Consider the following 5,000-nt stretch of genomic DNA (forward strand, 5'->3'; position numbering starts at 1 on the left):
GCCATGCACCACCACCCACCGAATCAAGAAAGAGCTATCAATCTGTCAATCCTTCCGGTGTCCGGGCCTGGTGAGGTTTCCCGTGTTGAGTCAAATTAAGCCGCAGGCTCCACTCCTGGTGGTGCCCTTCCGTCAATTCCTTTAAGTTTCAGCTTTGCAACCATACTTCCCCCGGAACCCAAAAGCTTTGGTTTCCCGGAGGCTGCCCGCCGAGTCATCGGAGGAACTGCGGCGGATCGCTGGCTGGCATCGTTTATGGTTAGAACTAGGGCGGTATCTGATCGCCTTCGAACCTCTAACTTTCGTTCTTGATTAATGAAAACATACTTGGCAAATGCTTTCGCTTCTGTTCGTCTTGCGACGATCCAAGAATTTCACCTCTAACGTCGCAATACGAATGCCCCCGCCTGTCCCTATTAATCATTACCTCGGGTTCCGAAAACCAACAAAATAGAACCGAGGTCCTATTCCATTATTCCATGCACACAGTATTCAGGCGGGCTTGCCTGCTTTAAGCACTCTAATTTGTTCAAAGTAAACGTGCCGGCCCACCGAGACACTCAATAAAGAGCACCCTGGTAGGATTTCAACGGGGTCCGCCTCGGGACGCACGAGCACGCACGAGGCGGTCGCACGCCTTCAGCTCGCCCCACCGGCAGGACGTCCCACGATACATGCCAGTTAAACACCGACGGGCGGTGAACCAACAGCGTGGGACACAAATCCAACTACGAGCTTTTTAACCGCAACAACTTTAATATACGCTATTGGAGCTGGAATTACCGCGGCTGCTGGCACCAGACTTGCCCTCCAATAGATACTCGTTAAAGGATTTAAAGTGTACTCATTCCGATTACGGGGCCTCGGATGAGTCCCGTATCGTTATTTTTCGTCACTACCTCCCCGTGCCGGGAGTGGGTAATTTGCGCGCCTGCTGCCTTCCTTGGATGTGGTAGCCGTTTCTCAGGCTCCCTCTCCGGAATCGAACCCTGATTCCCCGTTACCCGTTACAACCATGGTAGGCGCAGAACCTACCATCGACAGTTGATAAGGCAGACATTTGAAAGATGCGTCGCCGGTACGAGGACCGTGCGATCAGCCCAAAGTTATTCAGAGTCACCAAGGCAAACGGACCGGACGAGCCGACCGATTGGTTTTGATCTAATAAAAGCGTCCCTTCCATCTCTGGTCGGGACTCTGTTTGCATGTATTAGCTCTAGAATTACCACAGTTATCCAAGTAACGTGGGTACGATCTAAGGAACCATAACTGATTTAATGAGCCATTCGCGGTTTCACCTTAATGCGGCTTGTACTGAGACATGCATGGCTTAATCTTTGAGACAAGCATATGACTACTGGCAGGATCAACCAGGGAGCTGCGTCAACTAGAGCTGAGCAGCCGGCCGCCCGGGAGTGTGTCCCGGGGGCCCGCGCGAACACGCAAGCGTCCGCTCAATCATTCTGCAAACAGGAGGAGGCTGAGCTCCCCTGCACAATACACCTCGAAACCCTCTCAGGTCCCGGCGGCGCGCAGCGCCGTCCCAAGTACTTGGTCGGGTTCGAGAGAGGCGCAATCGCCCGGAGTTAGGCGAGTAGACGCTTTCGGTGCGACCACCCGTGCTCCCAACTGAGCTTGCCGCTGCCGACAGAGGCCCGGGAGCGTGCTGTCGTGGCATTGCCGGCGGGAGACAACACGCGCCACCTACGGTGACCGGCAGCTCCAACGCCAGCGCCACAGAAGGACAAAAGCCCCACTTGGGTGCCGAAGCGAACTCTCCCAGCACAGCGCACGCGCCAACACATCCGCACAGCTGCGATACAAACCACCAGCGAGAACCGCTGGGGCGACCGAGCAGCAGACGGCGTCGCGGCGCCGAGCGCCGGGCGGCGGCGCATCCTCAACGCACACAGTCCTCAATCGGACCAGCACACTGAAGATGTCCACCGCGCTTCGCACCGGGCCCGCGAGGACCTACTTTGGCCGCACGGCGCCGCGCGCAGGGTGCGCCGGCGCGCAGCTGCGACGCCTGCCGCGTCCGTCGGCCGGCGCGCCTGCCACTGGCCGCCCCCACCAGCCGGCTGTAGCGCGTGCGCCCACGCACCGCGCGGCCAGCACGCCGGGAGGCGCCCCCTCACCGGCCGGGGACGGTCCCACCCAGCCACCGCCGCGTATCGCTTCACACCCAGATGCCGTTCAGTTTCGTCGGCATGGTGGGTATCGCTGGAACAACCGGTTAGTACCTCAACCTATCGTCGCCATCACCGATTCACCCCTAGCGAGAACAACCGCACCACAACAGGTTACCATTTGTTCATTTGCGTAACTTCACCAGAAAACGCAGGCGTCCATCGCCATTTGCAACTTCAACGATTATTGCATGCCTGTGTCAGGTGTCACGCCACACTACGTCTGCCCACATACACGCAACAAAATGTGCACGCCTAGACAATACGTGGAAGGTGGCCCCCGTACGTATGCGATGTCCATTGCTCGAACGACTGTCAACCGGCCTCTGTAGCATGTCGCAGATATGGAACGCGGTGCACCATGCCATCACGGTGTGTGAGGAGAGACGACTAGGTCCGAATACATCAACAGACAGCTCATGCTGATCGCCATCCACGGCGTCCGTTCCTCCCACACGTCTCTATGGCGTACCACACTGCAATCCAGCTCTCATAGGGAGACGACACGTAGCTGCGTGCACAATATTTGCACTGTATGGTCCGCCGTTTTTGGGCGCAGTCGTTGTGCGGTCACACATGTGCCACGATGTATCATTCAGTACATAAGGACGAATGTGCAGTACAGATTGTGGTTCACGCGTACGACATCAGCGGACAGTTGACACAGGCCGCACCACAACGTAGCCTGAGTACGTCGCATGCGAAGGGCATTGAACATGCAAACTTCTCACCAACCAGCTTGCGAAGGCAGGGGGCAAGGTGGGGACGTGGGGAGGGGCGGCATGTACGTCCTGCTGCCATCCACATTACAGTGTACAGCAGGAGCATGTGGAAAGTGAGCAAGACTTGCAAGGTGTTTAACATGAAGCGATACACAGGGGTGCGGGCAGTGCGAGTAGCGAACTATATTGCGAGGGTTGCGGGTGGGCAACACTACAGTAATTGAACGAGTCGTATAACAATTACAGAGCAGGTTTAGGCGACAACGTGGGTTACGTTAAGGCGACAACATGGGTTAGGTTAAGGCACAACATGGGTTAGGTTAAGGCACAACATGGGTTAGGTTAAGGCACAACATGGGTTAGGTTAAGGCACAACATGGGTTAGGTTAAGGCACAACATGGGTTAGGTTAAGGCACAACATGGGTTAGGTTAAGGCACAACATGGGTTAGGTTAAGGCACAACATGGGTTAGGTTGAGGCACAACATGGGTTAGGTTAAGGCACAACATGGGTTAGGTTGAGGCACAACATGGGTTAGGTTGAGGCACAACATGGGTTAGGTTAAGGTACAACATGGGTTAGGTTAAGGTACAACATGGGTTAGGTTAAGGTACAACATGGGTTAGGTTAAGGTACAACATGGGTTAGGTTAAGGTACAACATGGGTTAGGTTAAGGTACAACATAGGTTAGGTTAAGGTACAACATAGGTTAGGTTAAGGTACAACATAGGTTAGGTTAAGGTACAACATAGGTTAGGTTAAGGTACAACATAGGTTAGGTTAAGGTACAACATAGGTTAGGTTAAGGTACAACATAGGTTAGGTTAAGGTACAACATAGGTTAGGTTAGGTTAGGTTAGGTTACACGTTGTTGTACGGAAAGGTGTAGGGGGGGGGGGGGGCGGGGGCGGCAGGTTCGTTGATAGTGATTATAGTAAGTGAATGCTTGTGACATGATCAGATTTGTCACGTCAGGATGCACCTTTGGCTTATTAGAGGCGGCGCTCCAATTCTATGCTTGTGTGAGACCTGTGTCTTTGACTCATGTCATTGTTTGTGCGCTGTGACAGGAGGTACTATTGTGATGTTGGGTGCACCGTTGTATAGGACATGTGTGGGTGTTGGTGCCTGGTCTGCGCAATGGTGGATGTCGAAAGGCTGGGATATTGTATTTTCCGCACGGACCTCCTGGTCTGGTTGTGATAGTGTGGATTGTGTAATGTGGCGGAGAAGATGCACTGGATGTTGTTCCATGCTGGTGCTTACATATTGTATGTGCGCCTGTTAGAAGCAGAGAGTGGTGCGTGATCAGAGTGTCTGGCTGACGTGTGGTTCCCATTTTGGGCAGACTCTTTCAGCATGTATACGGACAGTTGTGTATATTTGCTGTAGTTTGATGGCTCTGCATTGATTACTAATCAGCGCCGTGTGTACGGGTAATCTGGTTCCAGTCCAAAATGTTCCATCTGTGTACATTAGTGACAAAGACTCCCCCCATGCAGTGGGGCTCGGTCTGTTATAACTCTTCCGCGTAATATATTTGCCCCACGTTTTTGCGACTGCGAGTGCGAGTGCAACGCGCATGGGGACCGACATGCTGATGGCTCGGTATCGGACGCCGTACAGTGAGCAACGCGATCGCGTCTCTCGCTCGTAAGTGGTACAGGTCGCGGCTCATGTATACGGACAGCGGGAATGTCGCATATTGGAAATAACTCTTCATGAAACGCAAGTTATAGGGGTGGATTGCACTTTACGAGTGCGGGAAACGTCCGCCGTTCATCCGCTGGAGGTGCGAGTTTGGCGGTTGGGGTGGTGCACGAACGGGTGCGGGTGGCGTCATTGCCGGTCCACGGCTTCGTGCGGCAGAGCCACTGGAGATTGGGTGCTATGGTCGACAGAGGCTGCAGCCTTTGTGGGTGGCGTCGAAAGGCGGCCACTGTGGCGCCATCGCTGTCTTAGTCGGCTTGGCGTCTCATAGATGGCGGTAGCGTCGTTGCAGGAGGTCATGTTGCGGGAGACCTACAGATGGCGGTATGTTTTGTGGTGCGGACGTAGTGTTGTCAGATGCGCATAGATGGCGGTAT

At 54.2% G+C, this 5,000-nt stretch overlaps 1 non-coding gene across 1 annotated transcript in view; it reads right to left on the reverse strand.

Moving 5' to 3' along the window:
* The window catches only part of LOC124732422, a 1,909-nt gene extending 532 nt beyond the window's left edge, over window positions 1–1,377 (reverse strand). Inside the window, exon 1 of the ribosomal RNA XR_007008689.1 lies at window positions 1–1,377. This exon is cut by the window's left edge and continues 532 nt beyond it. This is a non-coding gene — a ribosomal RNA (small subunit ribosomal RNA).
* Between the last annotated feature and the right edge of the window lie 3,623 nt (window positions 1,378–5,000).

This window comes from Schistocerca piceifrons, unplaced genomic scaffold (genome assembly GCF_021461385.2).
Source record: "Schistocerca piceifrons isolate TAMUIC-IGC-003096 unplaced genomic scaffold, iqSchPice1.1 HiC_scaffold_1342, whole genome shotgun sequence".
In the NCBI taxonomy this organism is placed as follows: Eukaryota; Metazoa; Arthropoda; class Insecta; order Orthoptera; family Acrididae; genus Schistocerca; species Schistocerca piceifrons.